The sequence below is a fragment of the Bos taurus genome, chromosome 6 (genome assembly GCF_002263795.3).
Source record: "Bos taurus isolate L1 Dominette 01449 registration number 42190680 breed Hereford chromosome 6, ARS-UCD2.0, whole genome shotgun sequence".
NCBI lineage: Eukaryota > Metazoa > Chordata > Mammalia > Artiodactyla > Bovidae > Bos > Bos taurus.
In genome coordinates this window covers 15,035,562-15,046,619 of record NC_037333.1, presented here as the reverse complement: position 1 = coordinate 15,046,619, position 11,058 = coordinate 15,035,562, and the positions used below count along the sequence as shown (strand labels likewise).

The 11,058-nt window shown below is 43.3% G+C and overlaps 1 non-coding gene across 1 annotated transcript; it reads left to right on the top strand.

Moving 5' to 3' along the window:
• Window positions 1-206: 206 nt before the first annotated feature.
• LOC112447232 (U6 spliceosomal RNA) lies at window positions 207-314 on the top strand. The gene has a single exon (XR_003035333.1). It is a non-coding gene; the product is annotated as a U6 spliceosomal RNA (small nuclear RNA).
• The last annotated feature ends 10,744 nt before the right edge of the window (window positions 315-11,058 follow it).

Sequence of the window (11,058 nt, the reverse complement as noted above, 5' to 3'; positions counted from 1 at the left end):
ACTCATTTTTTAAGTCTCAGTATAAATTCAACTTTCCCCATGAAGTCTCTGCCCATCCAGTGCCCAACATTACCCCTCTGGATGTAATGTAACAAGCCCCCATCCTAATGGCTCTGAGGTTCTGTAGCATCCCTTGTGATTTTTCTATACCCCAGCCAGAGTTGGGATGCAGGTAGAAATAAGGAACATACTAATAGAAAATAAAGGTGTTTACTTCAGCAGCACATATACTAAAACTGGAACAATACAGAGAAGATAAGCATGGCCCTTGCTAAGTGAATTTATTTACAAAACAGAAGTAGAGTCATGGATGTAGGAAACAAACTTACGGTTATTACCAGGGGATGGGATGAGCGGGGAGGGATAAATTGGGAGATTGGAGATTGGGACTGACATATACACATATAAAATTAAAAGACGCTTGCTCCTTGGAAGAAAAGCTAGACAGCATATTAAAAAGCAGAGACATCACTTTGCCAACAAAGGTCCATAAAAGTGAAAGCTATGGTTTTTCCAGTAGTGATGTATGGATGTGAGAATTGGACCATAAAGAAGGCTAAGCGCCAAAGAATTGATGCTTTTTAAACTGTGGTACTGAAGACTCTTAAGAGTCCCTTGGACAGCAAGGAAATCAAACCACTAAATCCTAAAGGAAATAAACCTTGAATATTCACTGGAAGGATTGATGGTAAAGCTGAAGGTCCAATACTTTGGCCACCTGAAGCCTGGTGTGCTGCAGTTATGGGGTCACAAAGAGTCAGACATGACTTAGCGATTGAGGAACGACAACAGTATATAAAATAGAAAACTAATAAGAACCCACTGCATAACACAGGGAACTCTATTCAGTGTTCTGTAAAGGCCTATATGAGAAAAGCATCTAAAAAAAAAAGACTGTATGTAAGTGTATGTCTAATTGACTCACTTCGCTGTATACCTGAAACTAACACAACATTGTAAATCAACTATGCTCCAATAAAAACTTAGAAAAGAAATAAAAGACAAATGTTTATGGCTAGTAGTTTAGAACAGAATTCTGTGGTACAGAATACAATTATGCCTGCTTCTTGAATTGCATTCTATAACTCAGACCCTCACTGTCCAGCTGGACTAGTCTACACTTGGAATGAATAAATAATAAAACAGTAAATACTCACTACAGCACTCTATTATGTGCCAGAATCTGGTCTCAGCACTTTACTAAACAACATCAACAATCCTATGAGGTAGGTACTGTTATTATCCCCATTTTACAGAAGAGAATCTGAGGGCCAGAGAAGTTAGGTAACCAACCTAACATCACACAGCTAATACTTGACCAAGCCAGGATTCAAAGAAGGCAGTTTAACTCTATAGTGCCTCATCAAATCATATTGGGGGGGTAGGGTTTCAATATATGAATTTGGGGGGACACAAACACTGAGTCCCTAAGAACAGGTGAGTCTGGGGCATAACCAGTATTCAGTTCAGTTCAGTTGCTCAGTCGTGTCCAACTTTTTGCAACCCCATGAATCAAAGCACACCAGGCCTCCCTGTCCATCACCAACTCTCAGAGTTTACTCAGATTCATGTCCATTAAGTCAGTGATGCCACCCAGCCATCTCATCCTCCGTTGTCCCCTCCTCCTCTGCCCCCAATCCCTCCCAGCATCAGGGTCTTTTCCAATGAGTCAACTCTTTGCATGAGGTGGCCAAAGTATTGGAGTTTCAGCTTCAGCATCAGTCCTTCCAATGAACACCCAGGACGGATCTCCTTTAGGATGGACTGGTTGGATATCCTTGCAGTCCAAGGGACTCTCAAGAGTCTTTGGAAGTACTATATTCTCTGTGCTTGTAGAGATATAGAAGCATTCCTTTTTAATTACACAAATACTATACAAATTTTAATTAAAATGTAAATTATAAAAATTTAATTGTGCAATTAAATTTTTTGCACAATTAATTGCACAATATTTTAATAAAAAATATAGGAGTACATGGAGCAAAACAAATATGGATACATTTCCATTGTATAATATGCCCAGTTATCTTTCAGGTGTTTCTAGCACACATTCTTATATCCACTGATTATAGCAGTTTTGTGAAGTGAGAATCAGATTGGTTAAAAGGTGAGATGGTAGATCTGTCAAGACAGATTGGATATATCCACTAGAGGAGCACATTGTATCTCTGGGCACCCTGTCCCCTGCACATGCTTATATCATTATCTTTCATATTCAGAAGTTCCTGCTGATCATGCAGGTGCACAGGCGAGGCTGTAAAATCTGCCTTGTGACTCACGATAGTTTCTTTCATGATTCGTACCAGGCTTAGTCATTCCTGGCAGAGCCCATTGCTGTTTGCAGTTCTGCCTCTTTTCCTCATGGGTTAATGACCTACCTTTTCTCTGACTTCAGCAAGAGACGTTGACCAATCTTCTCCAGGGTCTCCAGCCATTCCTGCTGAGGAGCTCATTTTGATGTTTCTGAAACGTATGCTCCTCATTCCACCCCCACACTGGGAATACAGAGAATGAGGTACCGGAGAGAGCAGGTCACTCACAAGCAGATCCTGACCATACCGTAGCCTAACTCAGCTGCCTACTGCAATGTCCTCCTCACAAAGCTTCCCAAACACCAAGGGGAGAGGATTGAGGCTTCTGCAGCCAGCTTAGAGGCTGAACCAGTGAGTTCAGGAAGAGTCACTTGGCCACTAGTGAATTACTAGTTCATCCTAATTCAGTGATTTTGGTCTCCTATAATTCACTTGCTCTCTTCTCAAGGAAGCCCTCTGGTAAAATGTTACAGAGTTTCTTTAATCAGTAATATCTAGGCAACAGAACAAACCCTGTTAAAAGTTTTTCTAAGAAATAATGAAGAGATGGAAAAGTGCTATTATCTACAAAATAAGGCAGAAAAACTGAAAAAGGGAGTCTCCATGCCCATGCAGAGTCCCCAGATTTGTGGGAGATCTCCTTACGTGACACTCTCCAGCTTTCCCACCTGCTCTGTGCCCTGGGATGTTCATCTGTTCCGTGTGGGATGACAATCCACAGAGACCACAGACAGAAGATAAGGAAGAAGGACAGTGAAGTTGAAGTATTTATTCCTTTGGATGCCTCTCTTTGGGGTCACCAGGGACAAGCTGTACCCATCAATCAAAGGTCACAATGCCACCTGTGTGCCCTGCCTACACAGCTCTCTTTTTCTTCAAATTTTCTCCAGCTGCTCCTCTTCTTTCCCTTTCAGCCCCTGATGATAGCAGAGTCCCACTGTCACTGGCATGGCAATACATCACTCTTCACACTGCTTATGCCTTTGTAAACTTTATTAACTCCTCTTCTCAAATTGCCCTATTTCAGTGTGACATCTCTTTCTGCTGGGATCACAGAAAGCAAATGGAGGATACCTTTGTATTGATAATTCTCCAAAATACCACAACAGTACCTAGAAGAAAACCAGCATTTTAGATTAGATAAAGTAGGTAGACTAGATGGAGAAGGCAATGGCACCCCACTCCAGTACTCTTGCCTGGAAAATCCCATGGACGGAGGAGCTTGGTAGGCTGCAGTCCATGGGGTCGCTAAGAGTTGGACACAACTGAGCGACTTCACTTTCACTTTTCACTTCTTGCATTGGAGAAGGAAATGGGAACCCACTCCAGTGTTCTTGCCTGGAGAATCCCAGGGACGGGGGAGCCTGGTGGGCTGCCGTCTATGGGGTTGCACAGAGCTGGACATGACTGAAGTGACTTAGCAGCAGCAGGTAGACTAGAAGAATGAGCAACAATATTTTCTCTACATGAATCCTGATGCAAAGAGCTGACTCATTGGAAAAGACTCTGATGCTGGGAAAGATTGAGGGCATGTGGAGAAGGGGGTGACAGAGGATGAGATGGTTGAATGGGATTACTGACTCAATGGACATGAGTTTGAGCAAACTCCAGGAGATAGTGAAGGACAGGGAAACCTGGCATGCTACAGTTCATGGGGTCGCAAAGAGTTAGACACAACTGAGTGACTGAACAACAATATGAATCCCAGGAAGACCTGCTAATGGGGAATTCACATGCTCTATGTCTCTAACTACTGCTGAAGAAAACTTCCCACTTGTGGATACCAGCCCCAACATAACTTATTTATTTATCCTAAAATCAAATTCTCAGGTTTCAGTAATTGCACTTTAGTCAACCAACTACAGAGATGTCCAATTTTTAAATAACCTTCTCTCGTTTTATTGATGAGTATATTACAGATAGCAAATGTATTGGTACTTCTCTGGCGGTCCATTGATTCAGAACCCACCTTGCAGTGCAGGGGATGCAGGTTCAATCCCTGGTCAGGGAACTAAGCTCCCACATGCTGCAGAGCAACTAAGCCCACACACTGCAACCACTGAGCCCATGTGCCACAACTAGAGTCTGTGCACTGCATAAAAGACCCTGCATGATGCAGGGAAGACCCTGCATGCTCCAACTAAGATCGGATGCAGCCAAATAAATAGATAAGTAAATATTTAAGAACAGCAAACAAACAAATGTATTGATTTTTAAAAACAATCAAATGTTGCTCCCACCATAATAATAAGAAAAACCAGAATTATTTACAAAGTCATAACTTTTCTTGAGCGTTGAGGTAAGGAGGCAACAATGGTACTGTATTCCACAGTGAAGAGTCCCTCTGGGACATAAGGATACACAAACGGATTCATCTTGGTCAAAGCATGGGGGAATAGTGGCTGTAATAGACGTAAGTAAGAAGAAACAAGAGAAAAAATTAACAAATCCCTAAAGGCTGAGAGTGGGTTAGCATATCACTTTAGAATGACAGGAGTGCCAGGCATAGGGAAGTTTGCACACACTTGCATGCTCTTCTGCACGAGCCTCCCCTAGATTCCTAGAAAAATAATGACAGGGACGGAGAAGGCAATGGCACCCCACTCCCGTACTCTTGCCTGGAAAATCCCATGGACGGAGGAGCCTGGTAGGCTGCAGTCCATGGGGTCGCTAAGAGTTGAACACGACTGAGAGACTTCACTTTCACTTTTCACTTTCATGCATTGGAGAAGGAAATGGCAACCCACTCCGGTGTTCTTGCCTGGAGAATCCCAGGGACAGGAAGCCTGGTGGGCTGCCGTCTATGGGGTCACACAGAGTCGGACACGACTGATGTGACTTAGCATAGCATAACATAGCAAGGACAGGGAAGGAGATGAGATCAAACCTCATCAATGGTGACCTGGTGACTCTGAAGAACAGGTACAAAACAGTGCCTACTCCTGAAGACCTTATTTTCAAAAGAAGCAAAAGCTTTAAGCCATTGGAAGAAGGACAACAGTCATACTCAGCCCTTCCCCCCAGCATGTGGCAGTGGGTAGGAAATGCTCCTTCCTGTCCCTAGGAACTAGTCACAGACCCATTGCTTCTGTAGGGAGAGTAGAAGCAAAAGATATCTTCCCTGGAGGATGTGAAGGAAACACTCTTGGACCAGTTATTCTGCACCAGTAAAAAAGATTTGCCTCTGCTGGGGGAGGGGAGAGAGTATTTCTCCTGCCCCAAACTCACCACAGATTCGAGACAGAGTCTGGCTGCCACAGAAGCAGAGGGAATGAATACTCACAAGGGAACACTTTTGAAGCCTTGGCATACTGCCTGGAACTGAGGTTGGACCAGGAAAATCAAGAACTTCTACAAGCCACCACTGAGTTATATATAACCGCAACTGGGAAAAGGGCAAGACCATGGACCAAGGCAGGTGACCAAGAATGAATAAAAGCTGAGAGTGTAGAATACCAAAAAACTCCTCAGTACCCCAAGCCCCATACAAAAGACAAGATGAAGATAACCCACTGTTAGAAGAGTCTGAAGCCTCTGATTTCACTGAGGATGACAATAGCAGTAACAAAATCCAAATCTTGCTTAAACACTGACTGTTGGTTGTTTAATCACTAAGTTGGGTTCAACTCTTTGTAACCCCATAAGCTGTAGCCTGCCAGCCTCCTTTGTCCATGGGATTTCCCAGTCAAGAATCCTAGAGTGGGTGGGTTGCTGTTTCCATCTCCAAGTGATCTTGCCGACCCAGGGATCAAACGAGCGTCTCCTGCATTGAAGGCAGATTCTTTGCTGTCTGAGCCTCCAGGGAAGCCCTGAATACTGACTAGATTGATTCAATATCCCATGCTAATAACCTAGCAGAAGAAGAGTGGCTATTCCTAGATCTGGAACTATTTAATTCAAGGTCTATTATTCTTCAACACACAATGTACACAGTGCAGTAAAAAAAAATAAGACTCAAAAAAGCAAGGAAAAAATCAACATGCTGTCAAGAGATAAATCAAATAACAGAACCAGAAACAATGACCTAGATGTGGTACTTCACTTAAGGATTTTAAAATAACTATAAATAATTTGTTAAAATAGATGCTGGAAAAAGTCGGCAACATGCACGGACAGACAGAGAGTATCAGAAAGAAATGGAAACTATAATAAAATGCTAAATGGAAAAAAATCATGATATAAGAAATCAACAGTCCCTTTATTAAGCATGGCTGAGGAAAGAATCAATGACTTTGAAGACAGAAAAGTGGAAATTAACCAAAAATGAAACAAAATGACAAAAAAAAAAAAAAGAGTGACGAAAGAGAAAAGAGCATCCAAGAGCTGTGAGATGATGTAAAACCATCTAACACAGGTGTAAGTGCACTTCTACAAGGAGGAGAGAGAGAACAGGAAGAATCACTCCAAGAGATAATGCTGAAATTAATGACAAACAAAATCCCACAAACCTAAAAAGCACAGAGAACCTTGAGTAGGATACACACACACAGGCACACACATGTATCATAGTCAAATTGCTGCAAAAAAATAAAAATAAAATAAAGAGAAAATCTTCAAGGCAACCAGAGGGATAAAAAAATCATTACCTAGAGAATAACAAAGAGAAAAATAAAAGTGGACTTTTTGTCAGTAACTGTGTTACAAGAGAACAGTAGAGCAACATCTTAATGATGGTGATGAAGAAAGCTGTCCATCCAGTGAAAACTCAAAAATGAAAGGAAATACTATTTGTGTCAGGAGAGTTTGCTTTTGGCATTTACACAAAACCACAGAAATTCACAACACTTGTCAAAATGTATTGCTTGACATACACTTATATGCTGGCACCCAATCTGTATTGTGATCCACTCAAGAATAAGGACTTTTATTTATTTTTTTTCCCCAGTGCCAGATACAGTGCTGGCACCCAGAATGTGCTCAGTGAGTGTTTCTGATTGATCAAATCAACTTAAACCGAAGTCCTTTGTGTATTCATGTGTGCATGCTCAGTCACTCAGTCTAAGGTAGTTCATTTAAATAATCCTTATTAAACAAGTATTTCTGGTGCCTACCATGTGCAAAACAGCATCTATTAAATTGGGAGTTAAAACAATTTATTGAGGTATTCAGAGACTTTCTGAGTATAAATAATGTCTATCTGGGGTTTCACAGGTGGCTTAGTGGTAAAAGAATCTGCCGACCAATGCAGGAGACACAGAAGATGCAGGTTTAATCCTCAGGTCAGGAAGAACCCCTGGAGTAGGAAATGGCAACCCACTCCAGTACTCTTGCCTGGAAAGTACCATAGACAGAGGAGCCTGTGTACAGTCCATGGGAGTCCAAAGAATTGGACACAACTGAAATGACTTAGTATGCAGGCATGCAATGTCTTCCTATCTTACCATCATTTTTACTACTATTAGTACTACTGTGTATGTTATGCCCATATTACGCAGAACACTTTACAATGTGATCTAGTGACAAACAGAGATAGTCAGGATTTCCCTCTGCAAAAGATTGTCAAGGAAAAGAAAATATTGAGGCTGTCTATACACATTTCGAAGAAATAAGTTTTAATTAAGTTATTGAGATAGTATTGAATATTTATCAATGTGATAATCATAGAAACCGTTGTATTCTACGTTTCTATTGTTTGTGGTATAGGGTATCTTAGTTCAATCAATTAGTCCAGTGGAAGTGCTTCAGAAATTGTGCTACCACTAGCTCTGCATAACATATGAAAAGGGGAGGATGATAGAAGTGATAAAGTAGTAGAGACACCAAAACTTATACATTACAATTGTGTATGCATCTAGGTATACACATTTATGGGCTTCCCTGGTGGTTCAGATGGTAAAGAATCCACCTGCAACGCAGGAGACCTGGGTTCAATCCCTGGGTTGGGAAGATCCCCTGGAAGAGGGCATGGCAACCCACTCCAGTATTCTTGCCTGGAAAATCCCATGGACAAAGGAGCCTGGCAGGCTATAGTCCATGGGGTCGCAGAGAGCAGACACAACTGAGGTGACTGAACACACACAGTAGGGAATGGATGGTGAGGAATTGGAGAGATAAAGGAATGACAACATGTTTGAGAAGCTTTGCTGTTAAAGGAAAAGGAATCAAATCTGGAGGGGAATTTAGAGTCGATAAAGGGTTTTTATGTTGTTTTTTTTCTTTATAGATGGTGAAAGATAACAACAACAGTAGGCTAATAGAAATTATCTAAGTGAGAGGGAAAATGATAATACAGGAGAAGAGAGGAGCAGTTACTGGAGAGATGAGATGAGAACTAAACTTGGAGATGCACAGCTTCTGCAGCAGCCCGGGAAGTTTATTCGAAGTGAGAGGAGACAAAGCCATGGGCGGAGAATAGGGAGGTTGGTATATGTCGGAATGGAAACATGTTCTGATTGGTTATTTCGAGTGAAATCAGAAGCATGTTAGCAGCTGCAATTGAGAATGGGGAGCAAATATTGGAAGAATGAAGAAGAATAAAAAGAGGAGACAGAATTGTCTAGGAGAGTGGAAGGGCGAATATATAAGCAAATGAGATCAGGTCATTCAGAAGTTTGCTTCTTGTTTTGCAATAAGTGAATTTCTTTTTATAAGCTTATCTCTGAAAACTGCTTTAGCTGAACTCTATGGATACATATCAGATCAGATCAGATCAGTCGCTCAGTCGTGTCTGACTCTGTGACCCCATGAATCGCAGCACGCCAGGCCTCCCTGTCCATCACCAACTCCCGGAGTTCACTCAGACTCACGTCCATCGAGTCAGTGATGCCATCCAGCCATCTCATCCTCTGTCGTCCCCTTCTCCTCCTGCCCCCAATCCCTCCCAGCATCAGAGTCTTTTCCAATGAGTCAACTCTTCGCATGAGGTGGCCAAAGTACTGGAGTTTCAGCTTTAGCATCATTCCTTCCAAAGAAATCTCAGGGCTGATCTCCTTCAGAATGGACTGGTTGGATCTCCTTGCAGTCCAAGGGACTCTGAAGAGTCTTCTCCAACACCACAGTTCAAAAGCATCAATTCTTCAGCGCTCAGCCTTCTTCACAGTCCAAGCCCCCATTATTAACTTCTAAACATTTTGTGAATTTCTCTAATTCATGTTTAAAGTGTATTTTCAAAATTTTCAAACGTTTTGTTAGATTGTTTTGGGTTTTAGATATCTTTCTGTTTTCCCACTGCTTTTTCCTCCTGTCCTTCAGCTCTCTCCTGGGACTCAAGCCTGGCCAAAACTAATGAAACTCAGGCTCTGATGTCTCATTGCAAAAATTCATTGAGAGACAAAGCGGTAAGAGGTAGATTTGTTAGGATCCAGAGAGAAGCCACCCTTCAGGGTGTGAACCATTGCCGAGGGCAAGGGCTGCAACCACGGAGTTAGGCCTGGCTAGGTTTTGCAAGGGATGGAATTCATATGCTAATGAGTGAGAGGCTCATCCCAGCCATTGGGGAACTACCCACTCCTCCCTCTTTTACCTTGTGCCTTGGAGCTGTCTTGCCACCTCTGGGTGTGTCTGTTGGCTTATAGATTGGGTATTAAGGTTTACTTGAATTTGACTTGTCATCTTGGACCCAGTTGATTTTAATTGGTTTACATTATACCCTTGTGCTATGTCATTCTTTCAAAGGTTGTGCTCTGTCCCCTTCCCTCCTGTTTCATGCTCTTTTCCTGAGCCCCATCCAGATCCACAAGACTGCCTCTACAATCTTCTGGAGAGACAACCAGAAAATAGCTGGCCTTGAGAGGGAAATACTCTATAATATCCAACCCCCTAATCCTACCCAATACTGGTCACACTGGAGATCTTGGGGACGCCCAAACTCCAGTCCGGGGGCGGGGTCCCAGGAGGTCATCACGCCTTGACCTGCCTAGGAATCGGTCTTCGAAAGGTTGTCACGCCTCAACCTGTTCGGGGATCCTCTAGTCCCAGGGGTCCCAGGAGGTCGTCACGCCTCGACCTGCCGGGGATTCTATCTCTAGGAGGCTGTCACGCCTCAGTCTGCCTGGGGATCTGCACCCTGACCCGGGGACGCCTGGCTCTCAGGTTGCAACAGTTCTGGGTAGGATGAACTTATATCTATTCCCGTCCACAGTGGGCAAAACAAACCTCTTAATTCTACCCAGCATTGGTAACACTGGAGATCTTGGGGACGCCCAAACTCCAGTCCGGGGGGTCCCAGGAGGTCATCACACCTTGATCTGCCTAGGGATCGGTCTTCGAGAGGTTGTCTCGCCTCAACCTGCTCAGGGATCCTCTAGTCCCAGGGGTCCCAGGAGGTCATCACTTCTATCGACCTGCCCAGGGGCCCAATCCTCAGGAGGCCGTCACGCCTCGACCTGCCCGGGGATTCGATCTCTAGGAGGCTGTCACGCCTCAGCCTGCCTGGGGATCTGCACCCTGACCCGGGGACGCCTGGCTCTCAGGTTGCAACAGTTCTGGGTAGGATGAGCTTCAGAAAGACTCCCCCCTAAGGAAGTCTACCTATGGAAACAGAAAGAACCCTATTACTTGTGGGACGTGCCCAGTCTCAGCAATAACTCAGGAGCCCAATGAGAACCCCATTGCCTTTCTGGAGAGGCTAAAAGAGGCACTCCAAAAGTTTACCAACCTGGACTTAGACTCTTATGAGGGACGGGTGATTTTAAAGGACAAATTCCTGTCCCAATGTGCATCAGATATCAGAATTAAGTTACAGCAGCTACAACAGCAGGACCCTGTTGCCTCTTTAGATGAGATGGTCCAGACAGCCACCAATACC